Below are 19,968 nucleotides of genomic sequence, written 5' to 3' on the forward strand. Positions count from 1 at the left end.
CGCTACATCTACAAGTGCAAGTTAAAACTCTACAATGCAAAGCGAAAGCCATATATCAACACCACCCAGAAACGCCGCTGGCTTCTCTGGGCCCGAGCTCATCTGAGATGGACTGACGCAAAGTGGAAAAGTGTGCTGTGGTCTGACGAGTCCACATTTCAAATTGTTTTTGGAAATCATGGACGTCGTGTCCTCCGGGCCAAAGAGGAAAAGGACCATCCGGTTTGTTATCAGCGCAAAGTTCAAAAGCCAGCATCTGTGATGGTATGGGAGTGTGTTCGTGCCCATGGCACGGGTAACTTGCACCATTAATGCTGAAAGGTACATATAGGTTTTGGAGCAACATATGCTGCCATCCAAGTGACGTCTTTTTCAGGGACATCCCTGCTTATTTCAGCAGGACAATGCAAAGCCACCTTCTACATGTGTTACAACAGCGTGGCTTCGTAGTAAAAGAGTGCGGGTACTAGACTGGCCTGCCTGCAGTCCAGACCTGTCTCCCATTGAAAATGTGTGGCGCATTATGAAGCGCAAAATACGACAATGGAGACCCCGTTGTACATCAAGCAAGAATGGGAAAGAATTCCATCTACACAGCATCAACAGTTAGTGTCCTCAGTTCCCAAACGCTTATTGAGTGTTGTTAAAAGGAAAGGAGATATAACACAGTGGTAAACATGTCCCTGTCCCAGCTTTTTTGGAACGTGTTGCAGGCATCAAATTCAAAATGAGTGAAGATTTGCAAAACAACAATAAAGTTTATAAGTTTGAACATTCGATATCTTGTCTTTTTAGTGTATTCAATTGAATATAGGTTGAAAAGGATTTGCAAATCATTGTATTCTGTTTTTATTTACATTTTACACAACGTCCCAACTTCATTGGAATTGGGGTTGTATGATTACATGACTTTATGTATACATGCAAATTGCATGCTTAAATGCTTGGTGTATGTCTAGTATGCTTCCATAACTCCTTATTGAATTAAATAGCATAAACCTTCCCAGGATTTGGTGTAAGAAAATGGATGGCTGGATGGGTTTAAGAAGAAAACACTTTGTTATACACAATATTTTGAGTCTTCTTTGGGAATTAGTCTTCCTTGCTTTTCTGTATTATGAACTATAACTGTTTCTGTTGAAGCTTGTTTAGACCAAGTAATAACATACTGTTACGCTTGGCTAGGTGTAAAAACTGACTTCAATAAATAAAAAATATATCTAAAGTTTGCTAAGCAATGGAGATGGAGAAAAAAGAATGCTGCCTGAATGCTGGAATTTAGTATGAAAATTGACAGGTAAAATGGTTTTAAGTGATGCGTATCTGCATTAGCCTTAAAAATCTGCATTTTGGAGTTTCTGTTGTTTGTTTATTGCTCTCTACATATTCACAGCATTCATTTCTGGATGTTGTGTAGCTATATGATGACTGGGAATATGCATGTGAAATCTAAAGTGTGACCCGTACCTGGATATAAGGACATACATCAAACCCATGGCAGATAGGTATTTAGCTTTGCAGCGGCCATTCAGAATACAATCCAGATCAGAACAGGGGTGGGTGTGCTGGAGCCTCTCCCAGCTAGTATAGGGCACAAGGCAGGATCAAACCCTAGACAGGATGCCTACCCATCGAAGGGTGACCACACACCAAACACGCACTATGGCCAATTTAGTGTTACCTGTTCACCTATTCTGCATGTCTTTGGAAAGTCTGAGGAAGTCATTGCACCTGGAGGAAACCCATGCAGACTCTGGGTGAACATGCAAACTCAATGCAGGGAGGTGCAGGATGCGAGCTCAGGTCTCCTTACTGTGTGGCAGCATTTTACCACTGTGCCAGGCTAAGTGAGCATATCATGTAAATATAAATTTGCTAAGCTTTTACTTATTAGGTATTTTCCTTTGCTGGATAATTGGCACTGCATGCCACTTTATCTGTTGATGTCAAGGTAAGAAAGCATTTGATAAGGTGCCACATGAAGTGGTTGGGCAACAAACTAAAAGAAGTGGGAGTTCAGGATGATTTTTTTAGATGGGTACAGAACTGGCTCAGACACAGGAAGCAGAGGGTAATGGTGCGAGGAACCTCATCATAATTGGCCGATGTTAAGAGTGGTGACCAGCAGGGGTCAGTGCTGGGGCCGCTGCTATTTTTAATATATACAGCATTAATGATTTAGATAGGAATATAAGTGACAAGCTGGTTAAATTTGCAGATGATCCCAAGATAGGTGGATTAGCAGATAATTTGGAATCCTTTATATCATTACAGAAGGACTTGGACAGCATACAGGCTTGGGCAGATTTGTGGCAGATGAAATTTAATGTCAGTAAATGTAAAGAATTACACATAGGAAGTAAAAATGTTAGGTTTGAATACACAATGGCCGGTCGGAAAATCGAGAGTCCACCTTATGAGAAGGATTTAGGAGTCGTAGTGGACTCTAAGCTATCGACTTCCCGACAGTGTTCAGAAGCCATTGAGAAGGCTAACATAATGTCAGGTTATATAGCGCCTTGATGTGTGGAGTACAAGTCACAGGAGGTTCTGCTCAACCTTTATAATGCACTGGTGAGGCCTCATCTGGAGTCCTGTGTGCAGTTTTGGTCTCCAGGCTACAAAAACGGACATAGCAGCACAAGAGAAGAGCAACTAGGCTGACACCAGGGCTACAGGGGATGAAATTTAATGTCAGTAAATGTAAAGTATTAAACGTAGGAAGTCAAAATGTGAGGTTTGAATACACAATGGGAGGTCTGATGAATTATGAGGAAAGATTAAAAGAGCTGAACCTTCTCTGTTTAAGCAAAAGGAGATGAAGAGGAGACCTGATGTGTGGAGTACAAGTCACAGGAGGTTCTTTTCAAGCTTTATAACACACTGGTGAGGCCTCATCTGGAGTCCTTTGTGCAGTTTTGGTCTCCAGGCTACAAAAAGGACATAGCAGTGCTAGAGAAGGTCCAGAGAAGACGACTTGGCTGATTCAGGGCTACAGGGGATGAGTTATGAGGAAAGGTTAAAAAAGCTGAGCCTTTACAGTTTAAGGAAAAGAAGATTAAGAGGAGACCTGACTGAAGTGTTTAAAATTATGACGGGAATTAGTACAGTGGATCGAGACGGTGGCTTTAAAATGAGTTCATCAAGAACACGGGGACACAGTTGGAAACTTGTTAAGGGGAAACTTCACACAAACATTAGGAAGTTTTTCTTTACACACAGAGCCACAGACACTTGGAATAAGAGACCAAATAGTGTGGTAGATAGTAAGACTTTAGGGACTTTCAAAACTTGATTTGATGTTTTTTTTAGAAGAAATAAGTGGATAGGACTGACGAGCTGTTGGGCTGAATGGCCTAACTGAATGGCTCATCTAGATTGTTCTAATGTTCTAATGACATTGTGATATGGTAAGTGTTACTTTTTACATTACTGAAGACATTGGACATTTGATAAACAGTTACGTTTTGTAAACATCCATCCATTTATAAGTTTACCTAATCCTGATCAGAAGTCTGGTGGGACTTGAGGCACACTCAGCTAATTCTAACAGCACTGAGCAGAAGGCAGAATTCTACCAGTTTATCACAGGACATGCTAATGCACACACGTACTGTACATCATACAAACTCCATACAGACATTGACTGGGCTGAGATTTCAATTAATCTATGCCACCCACCCTTTCTTAATGTGCTGCCCCATTTAACATGCAGTATAATAACTGAAGTACCACTGCATTAAGTGGGTCTGTTATCTTTTTTTTTTTTTTTTATTACTTTCTGGATGTATTTGAAATGGTTACTCCTTGATGTGAGTATAGTATTAGCAATTAAACAAAACATAATACCATCCTTCATATACTGTACTTTTAAGTCCTCCGGCCCAAATTAAGGCTTAATGTTTATCAAATTAATAGCTTAATTTATTCTAGGTGCCCAAAATGAAACATTTAATTTTCATTGACTGCTGCAGTGGCACTCAAAACATTTATAATTGAAAATAACATGTAGCTTGGTGCCTAATTATAATGCTTGAATGTATTTTGCCTGGGAGGCTCAACAAATGCACTATTGAAGTTATTTTCATTCATGATTACTCTTTAGCTGGATTAAAAGTACAGACAAATGGCATTTTTAATTTGGATTATTGAGGAGAAGATTCTGACCTTTTTTATATCTATTCAGTGAAGACCATTGTAAAACAAATGAAAAAAATATATTGCTCATTCATGGATATAGTTTTCTTATTGTAATTGTCCTTGGCTCCTCCCTCACTACCCATACCACTGCCATTCTTGTTCACAGTCTTCTTACTTCTCATCTAGACTACTGCAATTCATTCCTCTTTGGTCTCTCTAATAAATCTCTTCATAAGCTTCAGCTAGTCCAGAATTCTGCAGCTCGCATCATTACTCGAACCTCATCTATTCACCATATTACTCCGGTCTTGCAGCAGCTTCATTAAGTTTTGAATTGATTTTAAAATTCTGCTATTAACATTTAAGGCCATTCATAACCTCGCCCCTCCATATCTGTCTGACCTTCTTCATGTTGCCTCTTCCTCCATCCACCTGACCGTCCCTCTTGCCCGTCTAACCTTTATGGGGAGCGGAGCATTCAGCTGTTCTGCTCCCAAGCTCTGAAATTCATTATCTGCTGAGATTAGAGATCTCAAATAATGTTCAACCTTCAAATGTAAACTTAAAATGCATCTGTTTAAAATGACTTTTGTTTAATGATTACAGTGGCTTTGTTTGGTTTTAATTTTTATATCTTCTGTTTTTTCTGATGTTTTTAAGTTGTTTATAATGTGTCTTTTTATTTATTGTCTGTTCGATGTCCTTGAGTTCTCAGAAAGGCGCCTTGTATAAATAAAATGTATATATATATAGCACCCTCCACAATTATTGGCACCCCTGGTTAAGATATGTTATTAGGATTCTAATAAATTATTTTTTTCCTCCAGAAAATATAGGCTCACAACACAAAAAAGCGAAAAATCCAACCTTGAATTGAAGTACATTTATTCATTGGGAAATAAATCCCACATTAAGAAATAACTTTTTTACATGAAATCATGTGTGCCACAATTATTGGAACCCCTACTGTTAATATTTCATACAACACTCTTTTGCCAACAAGACAGGACTTAATCTTCTCCTATAACATTTCACAAGGTTGGAGAATACAGAGACAGGGATTTTTGACCATTCCTCTTTGCACAATCTTTCTAGATTGTCCAGAGTTCTGTGTCCTCTCCTCTTCAGCTCACCCCACAGGTTTTCAATGGGGTTGAGGTCTGGGGACTGAGATGGCCATGGAAGGAGCTTGATTTTTGTGTCTGCTGAGCCATTTTTGAGTAGATTTTTCCTTATGTTTAGGGTCATTATCCTGCTGGAAGACCCAATGATGACCCATCTTCAGCTTTTTGGCAGAGGCCTCCAGATTTTAATTTAAATATCCTGGTATTTCAAGGAGATCATGATGCCATGCACCCTAACAAGGTTTCTAGGGCCTTTGGAACAGAAACAGCCCCACAGATCCTCCATCATACTTTACAGTGGGCATGAGGTGCTTTTCCGCATACTCATTCTTGGATTCACGCCAGACCCACTTAGAATATTTGTTGCGAAAACGCTTAGTTTTAGTCTCATCTGACCAAAGCACATGGTCCCAGATGAAGCCCTAGTACCGCTTGGCAAACTCCAGACGTTCACGTTTGTTTTTTCTTGCATGTCTCCCAAACAGCTTGTTGGCATGGAGATAGCATCTTATGGTTGTCATGGAGACTTTGTGACCCCCCAAGATACCACTCTTTGGTGCAGTTCTCTAACAGTGAGCTTTGGAGAATTTTTTTCTGTTCTCTTACCATCCTCGTCACTGTGCGTGGTGGCCAGATAAACTTGGGTCATCGTCCGGTGTTTTTTGTCACTGTTCCTGTAGTTTTGCACATCTTTACTATTCCTCTGACTGTAGATACAGGTGGGTTTAGGCAAGTAGCTATTTTCTTGTAGCCATTACCTGACTTACGAAGGTCGACACACATCTGCCTTACTTGAATGGCATGTTCTCGTCTCTCCCATGTTAAAGAGTGGCTAAGAGCAATAGGACTCTGTGTCACGTCATATTTCTACCCCAGGGACACAATAAGTCATTAATTACTATTTAAAAGTTCCAGTTTACTCTGATCAACTTTAAAAACTAAACTAGAAATTACAAAAACGCATCAATTACATTTATTTTATAGTAATTGTAAGGGGTGCCAATAATTGTGGCAGACATGATTTCATGTAAAAAATGTATTTCTTAATGTGGGATTTTTTTCCCCAATGAATAAATGTACTTCAATTAAAGGTTGGATTTTTCTCTTATTTTGTGCTGTGCGCCTATATTTTTTGGGGAAAAAAAATTATTAGAAGCTTAAGAACACATCTTAACCAGGGGTGCCAATAATTGTGGAGGGTACTGTATATACATGTGTGTATATATAGGGTGGTCCAGATCTAATTATGCAATTTTCATTACGCTATAATTTATTAAGTTTATTACATAGAAAATCACCCAAAAAATCCCGGACCATCGAGAAGAGTGCGAACTGATGACATGAAAAATCATTTTTGCGCCAAACTGGAATCATCCCCGCATAGATCAAAGTCATCCAGATGATCTGGATATGCATAATTACATCTGGAACCCCCTGTATAGTACATGTGTTTTTGTTGTTAGAGAAATGGTGAAAACTTCTGTTATTAATTAAGCCTTGTTTCAGACAGGTACATTACAGAAAAACTGAAGCAGTATGATAGCTTGTAATATAATAAGCATTTTATTTTCTTTTTTGCTATATGTATTATGGATAAATATTTTTGTACATATTTTATTAGTTAAAGTGTACTTTAAGGAAGTTTTATTTATTTTAGTATTTTGTGGTCACTGAACAATACGCCTACAAAATTTCCTTTTATTAAAAAAAAATGAACAGTCAACACCTGTGGTCTGTAGTTTAATTATAAAAATACAATTTACTATAGGACATAAAACTTCTATTAGTCTGGTTATGCAGTCTATTAGTGTGAAAAGTTTTTTAAATGGATAAAATAAAATAACAAATTGGTATTGGAATCGTGCGATCAAGTAAGATGAAATCGGTTATCGGTATCAGTCTTAAAAAACCTGATCGGAGAATCCCTAAAGTCCATTTTGTTAAAGGAGACACCAGAAGTTAATTAGTAACTTTTCGGGCATTAAAAACTCAAATAGGCAGAAATTGCATAAATTCAAAGAGGCTTTTTATTTTCTTCACCCCTGACCTATGAGACCACCCAGTGCCATATTTTATCTGTCTTAATTCTGCCCCGGGATAAGCCAGCCATGGCTCATCATGGCTGTATCTGGCAAACGCAGACTTCATCACTTCTTTCCAGATGATAGTTCGTGATTTAAATTAAATTTAATAGCCAGCAAATTGCTTTTAAACTTGAAGTGGGAATTCATCACACTGATTTTTTTTTTTAAACACTTAAATTGTCAGAAAAGTAAAAGCCTGGGAAAATTATGCTGCTTTTCACATTCCATGAAATTGACCCCTACAGATGTTTGAAATATTAAAACCTTTGCCGTACTTCATCATCATTGTCATTGTTACTGGTTTAACAGACCCTTTCTCGTTTTGAACACGTTTACTGGTGTCCTTCCTTCCAAATGTTTTTTTCTCCACTCACACCAGTCTTTGGCATCCTTTAGGGGGAGACACAGTCTTTCATATTATCTGACTGTTTTGGCCTTTATCTTGAACACATCCCCTTTACCTCTTCTTCACCCAATCATATTTTACTCGATGCACCCAAACCTGCCTGTTTCTCCTCGGCACACCTTTTTCTTCCACACCATGTCTTTCTCTTACCTCACAGGTGGTCTTCCTCCCATTCTGGGATACTCCACATATTCTGATCATTCTCAGCTCAGTTATTTCCAGCTTTGAGGGGACTGAACGAGATCACCAAACCACTTACGTAGTATTATAAATAAACAACTACTTAAGGAAGTTGATGTCAGAAAAGACATCTAGCCTTAAAATTTCTGCTGCATTACCCCTTGATATGGTTGTGTTATTAAAAGTACAATTTGTCGTACTTAAAACTTTAAGTTATCGGCAGTCAGTTTTTACATGTTGTTTTAAAATATTATTGATGTGTGCTGTTTAAAGATACCTTCTGGGTTGCTTGACTATCTATACTAATAAAAGGCAAAGCCCTCACTCACTCACTCACTCCACTCACTCACTCACTCCACTCACTCCACTCACTCACTCACTCACTCACTCACTCACTCACTCACTCACTCACTCATTCTCCAACTTCCCGTGTAGGTAGAAGGCTGAAATTTGGCAGGCTCATTCCTTACACCTTACTTACAAAAGTTGGGCAGGTTTCATTTAGAAATTCTACGCGTAATGATCATAACTGGAACCTATTTTTTTCCATACACTGTAATGGATGTTAGCTCGATGGCCGTGGGGGGCGGAGCTGCGTGTGACATCATCACGTCTCCCACGTAATCACGTGAACTGACTGTGAATGCAGTACGTAGAAAAGAAGGAAGAGCTCCCAAAGATCGATGTAGAAAAACGCTGAATACTTTATTCGCAAGATACAAGTTTAATGAGAAGACACGAGGTATAAACGAGACTTGGGATCACTTTGTAATGGAGTTAAAATTGCTGTAGCGAGAAACTTTTAAGTGCCGGGTCTTAGCTAACATTAAATAAAGCCGTGGATATCGCAACATCACACAAAAGAGTAGCTCACGTGAACTGACTGAACGCACGCAGTATGAGTGATCACTTCCATGCATCAAACCTGTTAAAAAAATGCATTACACAATTGACAAGGTGATGGCTTTATATGTCGTTAGTTTATAAAACAGTGGAGAAGCTGTGTAAAGGCTGTTTCACAAAAAAACCAGCGACGCGTCTTATATGAGCAGGCAGTCAGCTAAAAAAGGGAATCAATAAATATCTATAATCGCAATAAACGAACAAAAAATAACGTACAAGCCGCGGATTAAATAAAGGAAATGGGTACCTGAACAGTAAAGTAAGTCTCGAATAGCTACACAATAACTATAAGAATCGTAATAAACGAACAATAAAACAGTACAGAACCGCGAAGCAAGGAGAAACGATGGCCTTATATGGCGTTCGTTTATAAAGCAGCGGAGAAGCTGTGTGAAGGCAGCTACACAAAAAAACAGCAGAGCGCCACACTCTGAATGTATTCCTGGCATCACCGTTACAACCTCTGATCTCCCATTTCAATTGAAATGCCTCAAATTTCCAGTAAGGCTCTGCTTCGCGATGACAATCAATAAGTCTCATGGACACACCCTACAAAAGGTTGCCATTGATTTGAGGCAACATTGCTTTCCTCCTGGTCAAAACTATACGTTGCATTCTCAAAAGTAATCTCAGTGCCCAGCTTGGTCATATTACAACCGGACTGCTGAACTGACAACGTGGTATACAAAAGAGATCCTTAACAGATAGTTATTGGTATATTTTCCCTCAGTTTAAAAAGGTTTTCTTTTCTTCTTAATAAAAATTTAAAACAGTTCTTCGTCAGCTGAGCGCAGGGATTTTGCTATATATATATATATATATATATATATATAGAGAGAGAGAGAGGTGTGAAAAACTATTTGCCCCCTTCCTGATTTGTTATTCTTTTGCATGTTTGTCACACAAAATGTTTCTGATCATCAAACACATTTAACCATTAGTCAAATATAACACAAGTAAACACAAAATGCAGTTTTTAAATGATGGTTTTTGTTATTTAGGGAGAAAAAAAAATCCAAACCTACATGGCCCTGTGTGAAAAAGTAATTGCCCCCTAAACCTAATAACTGGTTGGGCCACCCTTAGCAGCAATAACTGCAATCAAGCGTTTGCGATAACTTGCAATGAGTCTTTTACAGCGCTCTGGAGGAATTTTGGCCCACTCATCTTTGCAGAATTGTTGTAATTCAGCTTTATTTGAGGGTTTTCTAGCATGAACCGCCTTTTTAAGGTCATGCCATAGCATCTCAATTGGATTCAGGTCAGGACTATAGATATAGATATAGATATATATAGATCTATATATATGTGTATGTGTATGTATGTATGTATGTGTTTGTGTGTGTATATATACACAAAAATCAGAGTGAAAAAATGATGTGGCAGGCTAGTCCATTTTGCCAACATTTAATTGCAGCAACTCCAAATTGTACGCAGCACTTTGTATGGCCCCTGTGTTCTTGTATACATGCCTGACAACATCGGTGCATGCTTCTAATGAGATGACAGATGGTGTTGTGGGGATCTCCTCCCAGATCTGGACCAGGGCATCACTGAGCTCCTGGACAGTCTGAGGTGCAACCTGGTGGCATTGGATGGACCAAAACATAATGTCCCAGAGGTGTTCTATTGGATTTAGGTCAGGAAAGTGTGGTGGCCAGTCAATGGTATCAATTCCTTCATCCTCCAGGAACTGCCTGCATACTCTCACCACATGAGGCCAGGAATTGTCGTGCAACAGGAGCCACTGTACCAGCATAGGGTCTGACAATGGGTCCAAGGATTTCATCCTGACACCTAATGGCAGCCAAGGTGCCTTTGTCAAGCCTGTAGCGGTCTGTGTGACCCTCCATGGATATGCCTCCCCAGACAATCATTAACCCACCACCAAACTGCTCATGCTGAATGATGTTACAGGCAGCATTAATGTTCTCCATGGCTTCTCCAGACCCTTTCACTTCTGTCACATGCTCAGGGTGAACCTGCTCTCATCTGTAAAAAGCACAGGGCACCAGTGGTGCATCTGCCAATTCTGCTATTCTATGGCGAATGCCAATCGAGCTGCATGCTGCTGGGCAGTGAGCTCAGGGCCCATTAGAGGACATGGGGCCCTTGGGTCACCCTCATGAAGTCTTTCTGGTTGTTTGGTCAGAGACATTCACACCAATGGCCTGCTGGAGGTCATTTTGTAGGGCTCTGGCAGTGCTCATCCTGTTCCTCCTTGCCCGAAGGAGCAGATACTGGTCCTGCTGATGTGTTATGGACCTTCTATGGCCCTCTCCAGCTCTCCTAGAGTAACTGCTTGTCTCCTAGAATCTCCTCCATGCCCTTGAGACTGTGCAGGGAGACACAGCAAACCTTCTGGCAATGACACGTATTGATGTGCCATCCTGGAGAAGTTGGACTACCTGTGCAACCTCTGTAGGGTCCAGGTATCGCCTCATGCTACCAGTAGTGACACTGACTGTAGCCAAATGCAAAACTAGTGAAGAAACAGTCAGAAAAGATGAGGAGGGAAAAATGTCAGTGGCCTCCACCTGTTAAACCATTCTTGTTTTGGGGGTCATCTCATTGTTGCCCCTCTAGTGCATCTGTTGTTAATTTCATTAACACCACAGCAGCTGAAACTGATTAACAACCCCCTCTGCTACTTAACTGACCAGATTAATATCCCATAAGTTTCATTGACTTTATGCTATACTCTGATTAAAAAGTGTTCCTTTAATTCTTTTGAGCAGTATATATATGTATATATATGACAGCAACACTCATAACAATGACAAAACAATTACATTGTCAATCATGTAACTTTTCTTTTCATAACTTCTTTAACACACTACTACTCGTATTTTGCTAGTTTATGATAATAACTAGCTGACTTACCTGATGTTGCCTGGGTGAACCACTGAAAAAGTTGACCAAGTATACTAGAGGAAATTCTTCTTGTTTTATCAATTTTGGAAAAAATAAAGCAAAATAAACTCTAGGGTGAATTAGTGGAAAAACTATGGAAGAATATTTTGGACAAAATTAAATAAAAAGATTTCTAAGAAGATAAATGTTTTTTTTTTTTTTTTGGTTTTCTAGTACACCTTTTGGTGTGACCTGGACAAATCTGTAGTGATGAACCAGAATTTCCTGCTGTTTCAAACATTTTCTCATCAGACTCCCTCACCTGGGTAACGCAACAGGGGAAGATTAATCCCCAGCTTGTGTCCAAGTAGCATGCCTACACCAAGGTTCAACCCCCCAGTCCAGATATGCCAAGGAGTTTCTGGGTTCGATTAAGGGAATGGCCTGCAAAGCTTCTGTAGCCTACTTACATCAGCTGACACCTGCCCTTCCACCCCTTGATCTAACACTGTGCCACCACCCCTTCATACTTGTCCCACTTTCTTTTCTTTGCTTCTTCAATCTGGTCTTCCCAGAGGACCTTTAGTTCTAGCAAAACCACCTGCTTAGTTGACTGAATTTGGCCCAAATATAGCTGCCAAGATGGTGTTGGGGAATTTTAATTGTCTGCTTAGATCAGCCTGGAGCTGCCTGGAGCTGCTCCTGATACCATAGGTTGGCATTGTGGCTTTCCCTGGCTTTAACAAAGTTGTTAACTACTTTGGTTTATTCCTCTGCAAATGGCATCTGCCACTGCCCTTAGCATTTGGTCATGATGCCAGTGATACTTCCCTGATGCCAATGCTTCTGGGCCACAGCTCAAGAACCCTCCCTTCTGGCACTTTGGGCATGCTGGTGAACCTGCCAGACCTAGGCAGCAGATAAATAAATAATAACAAAATGATTATGTGAAAATGAATAATTAAATGTGTCAAATTCTTTATGTATTTATTTACTCATTTCTTCATTTATTTATTTAAATGATACTGCAAGCAACATGAAATATCTCTTGAAATGAACACTTATTAGCATATTGAAGGTGGTTATTTGTTTCAGTTACAAAAAATTACAGTTAGGACGCAGTTTTTCTTTCTTTTTTTAGTGAAATTTCAGTTTTTTAAAGTGGTTGAATCTGTTATTGGCTTAAATATTACATTAGAAACTAAAAAAATAAGCAGGATATAATTACTTAAAACATTCATGAAATGTTGACTATGTAAATATATTAATAATCCTTATGCAAAAAAATCAACAAAAGTATTGTGCTTGAACTTCAAAGCTAACAACAGTAGTGAATAATATTTTAAAAGCTGTACAGTTAACCTTTCTGATTCGTGGTGGTTAGGGACACAGGACCCCTGCAAATGTGTTTTGACTATTTGGTAAGTGTTTAAGCTTTTCTTCAGTGTGCAATAGCTTAAAATGTAACATGTGGGGAAGTATTTTTTGTAATAGAAAGAGCTTAACTTTAGAATACAATTTCACGTGGGAAATGCACCTATTACGTGTTTGTGAAGAAGTAACTTCGACTTGAAAAATACCAAACCTTTCCTTGAAGTTTTTTAAATTCCTAGATGTCTAAGCATTGAAGTCTGATGATGTAAATCTACAACTTTTTTGCGAAACTAAGGAGGTACATATGGACAACCATCAAGAATATTATGAGATATACTGGAAAATTTCTCTGCAGGTCTCACCATCAATCATCAACAGGTTAAAAAAAAAATTCAAAAATTTATCTTGAGAAATAATACTGTAGGTTCAAGTATATTGTAGTTCCCATCGTGCTCAAAAGCATGTTTCCCAGGTCTGTAAAAAAAAAAAGTGTAACCTGAAAATGACCGTGGAGTGCATGAGGCTTGGTGTGCATTGAATTGTTTAGCTGTTTTAAGATGTGACGAAGAGAAAATCGTTGGGAGCAAAAGGTTTTCACCTGGAATGGTGGAAGTCTCTAGTAGTCAAGAGGACGAGCAAACAGAGTAATTAGCTTTATTGCAATAAAACAATAACACAAACTCAACCCAACTCGGCCAAATCAGGTTGAGCCCTGAACAGTTCAAAAATCACAGTTTATATATCATTTCTTATCATTCTAACCTCTCTAGAAGCAACCTATTCGCTGCTTTCCTCTTACTCCATTTTCTGCAGCTGGTCTAATTAACTTTTATTAGAGCCACCAATATTTCTTATTTTCTGTCAATTATCTTTACTTTTCTGCTTTGCTTATTTTTAGGTCGGCTGAGAGCCAACAGGTGTTTTCCCTTCTTCCGTCCTTGAGCTGCCTTTATCTCATCGTTCTCCCTTCCTGGGTCCTCTCGCTAGGTTTTATTGCCAGCTAGAGCTAAGCTGTAATTAAAAAAGAAACATGCATGGGCCTTTATTTAACCCATTTGTTTAGCAGGCCTGACTTGCCTTAATATTTGCACTAAGGTTAATGCTTATATATTTTCCTATATTTATTTATGCTAATACATGAATATACTAATTTTATTTTCCATAGATGCACCATATTTTTATGATCAGTAAAGATCATAAAGGGCTGTTTAGCACCTACCAAATAATGTCACCACCCTTCTACTTGTAATTTTATAGAAAACCGTTCACGATGTCATAATTCTGTTTGGTTTTATTTAATTTCTTTGAATAAAATGCACAAGGATGAATTACACAAGAAATTCCTGAGATAGGACCACCCCTAGACCTTCACTGGACGTGTCTACTTCTTAAGTGAAGTACTCTATGTGCGCGGCTCTAAATAAATGTTTAATGTGTACAAGTGCAGCATTGTATTCCGAACTCCAAGCAAACTTTTTATGTGTCTTTCTGGTTAAAGAAGTAATAGGTGAAATAATAGTGCTAAAATTCTTATTAGACCTTTGCTAATAGTTTGAAAATCCAACAAACTGTTGAACTTGTTTGACACTCTGAGGAGCAGACCAATTCAAGACAATGGTTACTTTTGAATTTTCAATTGTTAGACCAGTATTCTGAGTTTGTGGAGTTCACGGCTTTCCAATTTAACATAAAACTTATTTTCTTGTAATCTGAACAATTGTGAACGCTAGAGGTCACTGTTGCCCCTTTAAACCCAACATACAGACACACAGGACACAGGTTAAAAGCACCAAGAAGTATTTTAATACTTTGTCTTCTTTGAATAGTGCCTGTAAGCACCACAGCCACCAATAAACAAACAAATACCAAGCACAATAATCTTAAATCTCTCCTCCACACTTCTCAGCAAGCATTGTTCACCTCCTCCTGACTCCGGCTCGCTTGCTGTTTTCACAGCAGTCCTTTATATAGCCCTTGACCTTCTGTCCTTCTGTCCATGTGACTTGCAAGCACTTCCAGGTCAGATGGAGAACTTGCATTTTCTTCAGCCTGGAAGTACTTCGGGACTTCATTCACCATGACTTTGGAGTACTTCTGGGCTATGCAGAAAATAGAAACTCCCAGGTCTCCCTGCAGCATCTCCTGGCACCACCCATGGTACCCAGCAGGGCTGTGAAGCTGAACTCCCATCCTTCCATTTTTTGGGTGTCCCGGCTGGGTTGAGCTGCTGACCGTCCATCACACAATACATCTTTGACATGAGCAGAAAGGTGTTGTTCCTGCCTGAAGAAAGGGACTCGGTTACCTCGAAATCTTGCATATTGTAATCTCTGTTCAGTTTACCAAAAAAGGTGTCATATTGCTTGAATTTTCTCAAACACGATAAATGAAAGTTTGCAAGTTCTTTGGGGGAAAAAAAAAAAAAAAAATTCCAAATTTTGTCAGTGTACACTAATACACACCCCTATATGTTCATGAAAAATATTGTTAACAGAAAATTGAAAAGAGCCAGGTACGTTTGCTAATACATTGGGCATTATTACCCTGTTCTCATAGTGCCCACTGGCAGTCTTAAAGGCCATTTTCCAGTCGTACGCCTAGTGTTGGGAGGTATACCGGTTCATACCAAAAACTGTTTTTTATTTTTGTTATGATATGGATTTTTCTTATACCGCAACACTGGTTTAAATAGCCTAAAACATGTTCGGAACGTGCCGCAGCGGGAAACTGTTTAAGGGGGGACATTTTTTTACTGCTGCACCGCTAAACACACATGCAACGGAGTAGATGCGTTAATGGAGGTATTGAGCAATGAAAATAAACAGAGAACGTTCCGAAACTGAAGCTGTAGCAGACGATAAAGTTGAACATGATGACACAGAAGAACTTTTGGTGGAAAAAGGAGCTGCGTCTGTTGTCTGGAGATACTTTGGTTTTAAAAGGTCGGATGTGGACCAAACAACTATTTACTGCAAATGCTGTCTAGCTAAAGTTGTCGCCGGAGGTCACCATGGCCGCAAACATGCTTTGGAGTGCCATAAATGTATGGAACTAAGATTGGCACCCTCCAAGTCCTCAGGTAAAACTGAAAAAGCTACCGGATGCTCGAGTCAGACATCACTTGTAGACGAGTTTGCTAGAGGTACTGCCTATGACAAAAAAAGCAAGGGGTGGATCAAGATATCCAACACCATTACAATCCGTATAGCTAATGTGCCAGTGGAAAGAGATTGTTAACATTAACAGAAAGTGTAGCTGGTTTACAAAAATATTTACTATTTATTCCTTTTCTAAGACATGTTCAGTGCAATACAACTTTTGACAAGCACCTCTGGATATTTTACTATGCAATGCATAGAGTGAATGATTCATTGGCTGAAAGTTCTCAGGGTTAGTGTGTTGCTCAGTCCCTTATCAGAAACACAGTCCTTGAACCCGTCAAAAAGTCCATTATCCAGGACACCTCAGGCTTATCCTTCTGCATACCTTTTGAGTTTACCACTTGACAGGAATGGGTGGATGATATTCAAGGCGGTGGAGAAATCAAAAAATATTATTCTGATAGTGCTGCCAGCTTTGTCCAGGTGAGAGTAAGCCTTGTAGAGCAGACAGATAATTGCATCCTCCACTCCAGTCTTTTGTCTGATAGGCAAACTGCAGTGGGTGCAGGTGGTCTACCACAAGAGGAATCATGTAGTCCAGGACCAGTCTCTCAAGGGACTACATGATGTGAAACATTCGGTTATCACTGTTATTTTTGTATGTGATTCATTGTTACAAAAAATGTAGTAAAAAAATTATGATGAAACCAGTAATGGCGCACTGCACGATAACGTGCACTGAATACACTTGACATTCCTAGTTTTCATCCTCTTCCTCTGTCTCTGTTTGCCATTCGTTTGCTCAGAGGCTGATGCGCTTGCTGCTTCCTGAGCAGCTCTTCTTTTCTCCACTGTAGTGGCCTGTTTCTTCTCTTTTTTCGTCGGCATCTTTTCATGTTAAAACTGATTAAGTCAGTGTTTGTGTTGCAATTACTTAGTACATCTTCTTTAATTTTTCACTTAAGGTGGCACTTATGTCTTCAATTTGCCTCAAGTTTGATTTAAGATATGAAGAGGTAGAGTAAGTGACGGCGAAGGTGGTGGGGATGAGAACGGCGCCCGTACGCCCTGCTGTGCACTGCCGAGAGTTGATTCTACAATAAAATAAAAATAAAGAGAGGAACCTTGGAGGTCAATCATCGCCCCGAAAGCGAACAGTGGACGTCACGTAGTATATGTGTACCAAATTTCAGGTCAACAGGTGAAACGGTTTGTAAGCTACAGGTCATTTAAAATCCTGGACAGACAAATGGACAGCCACGGTAGCGTATTATATATCCATCCATCCATTAGCCAACCCGTTATATCCCAACTACAGGGTCATGGGGGTCTGCTGGAGCCAATCCCAGCCAACACAGGGCGCAAGGCAGGAAACAAACCCCGGGCAGGGCGCCAGCCCACCGCAGGCGTATTATATATAAAGATGACTAAAAAGTATAAAAATACTCTAACTTACAAAACAAGTAACCAAGTCTCGATTGCATCTGAATTTGACTCCATGTGTATATATGTTTTCTTACTTGTTTAACTTACTACAGGTTGCTCAAATAATGTAGTAACAGTAAAGAAATTCGGGGATCAAAATTATGATTTTTTTTTTTGTAAAATAAGCTACAAAGGTATTGCAAAAATAGAAAGAGAGCTGAACAGATGTTGAACCAGAAGGTTACAATATTTTAGCATGCAGGTTTGGCATAAAGGGGCTGCCATGATAGACTTTGGCACGTCATAACACTGTAATGTAAGGAGTAGCTGGCAAATTAATAATTTTTATATTATTAATATTTTTTAACATATCTCTATATAGAAGACTGGCTTTCTCCTGTAGTTAAAAGGTGTGTTAAGAGTCTGACTGGTGATTTTAATTTGGCTTGATTTTACTGTAAGTAGTGTGTAGGTGTAGGCATGAGTGAGTCCTGAGGTGGTTTGATGAGAGAGACTGCAGCTGTAATAACCCACTTATTTGAAAAAAAAGTTAATTTTTGTTTTGACATCCAATGTTAATAATGAACATTACTTCAGGCTTTCAAATACTTCCAAGCAGAATTTTAATATGCCTTTTGACCTGCTTCAGTTGTTGAGCAACATTGTGACACAGAGATAAAAACAGTCAAGTCGTTCAGTGCATTTATATGCACACACACATTCTGGTTAAGGTGAATAACCCAGTTAACATAGAAACCTGGTTTCTTAAAAATCCGAGTTTGCATGTGCAAATCATCTTCCGGGGTTCTGCTTTGTCAAAACAGTTCTTCATCGTTAAACTGCACAATAAAAAAGAGCTAAAGGTCATCATCGGCCACCACAAATCAGAACATAAGCATGACACCTGTGCTAATTTTCTTGTGTTTTATAAATATGTTTAGTCAATTTGACGCTTTATTAATATGTTGCATGCAGCAAACTCTTTTCTGCTCGGCTGTGTGATTGAACCATGCAAAGGATCGGCATACTGGTACGTGTGCTTCTTGTCTTACACCCAGTGCTGCTGAATTCATAATAGTGCAGGTATTCTGACTTCCCTAAAATTATAATTGTGTTGGGGTTACTCGTTACATTAATAAGTAATCGGGCTATGTAACGTGTGTTAATTTTAATGTGTCACCCTGCTGCTCTCGAGATTATGTTGCCGAGTTTAGTACTGTACGTTCAGCTTAACAACACAAATTTAGCGATTTCTGAAATATTGTGACAAATTATTTCAGCCAGGAAAGGGATCGCTCTGAGCATTTGCCTCTGGAAATGCATTTTGTGGACACTTCTGCCCATGGCTACTGACGGTGTGTGGGAGGCAAACACAAGTGCAGGCTGACAGAGTGCGACAGAAATGTACAGAGTACAAAATCCGTAACAGTAGATGGCCACGTGATCACATTATTTGCTGAGAAATCTACCTCTGATAATCAGGTTTCTCAGAGGACAATAACTCAGTCAGTCAGTCAGTCATTATCCAACCCGCTATATCCTAATTTACAGGGTCACGGGGGTCCACTGGAGCCGATCCCAGCCAACACAGGGCGCAAGGCAGGAATAAATCCCTGGGCAGGGCGCTAGCCCACCGCAGGGCACACACCAAGCTCACACTAGGGACAATTAATCTGCATGTCTTTGGACTGTGGGAAGAAACCCACGCAGGGGAGAACATGCATATGCCATGTAGGGAGGACCCAGGAAGCGAACCCAGGTCTCCTTACTGCAAGGCATCAGCGCTACCATATGCCCGCCCCATATTTCATCCATACTAAATTAAGTTGCTGGCTTTTCTATCTTTACCAAATCTGACCTCCAAATTTGTATTAGAGAGGTGTACGACTGGAAAATGGCCTATAAGACTGCCAGTGGGCACTATGAGAACAAGGTAATAATGCCCTATGGATTAGCAAACACACCTGGCACTTTTCAATATTTTTCATGATCGGGTCTCCTTACTGTGAGGCAGTAGCGCTACTACTGTGCCACCGTGTCACCCAGACAATAACTCCATTTCTATAAACGGAATAAGGGTTTACATGGAGTTTTAGAACTCGGTTTTCTGGTAATAATCAGGTTATTGAAGTGCATGTAAAAATGACTCTGTGGCGTTTGCACATTTCTGCATGTTTCTTCCACTAAGTAGTCCATTTTTTTTCCCGTATAGACATGTTAAAGGTTATCTGCTGATTCTTAATTGGACCAGTGTGGATATGGGGGTATGCATGAGTGGGCCCTGTAATGAACTGGCAGCCCTTTCAAGATTATTTCTGTCCTTGAGGCCAGGCTAGACTCTGGATCTCCGTGACTGTAAATTTGGATTAAGTGGGCTT

At 39.6% G+C, this 19,968-nt stretch overlaps 1 protein-coding gene across 5 annotated transcripts in view; it reads left to right on the plus strand.

Annotated features, from left to right (window-relative positions):
* LOC120531839 (cytoplasmic dynein 1 intermediate chain 2) overlaps nucleotides 1-19,968 on the plus strand; it is a 149,394-nt gene that overhangs the window by 15,540 nt on the left and 113,886 nt on the right. The gene's annotated exons all lie outside the window — the stretch shown is intronic.

The sequence above is a fragment of the Polypterus senegalus genome, chromosome 6 (assembly GCF_016835505.1).
Source record: "Polypterus senegalus isolate Bchr_013 chromosome 6, ASM1683550v1, whole genome shotgun sequence".
Classification (NCBI taxonomy): domain Eukaryota; kingdom Metazoa; phylum Chordata; class Cladistia; order Polypteriformes; family Polypteridae; genus Polypterus; species Polypterus senegalus.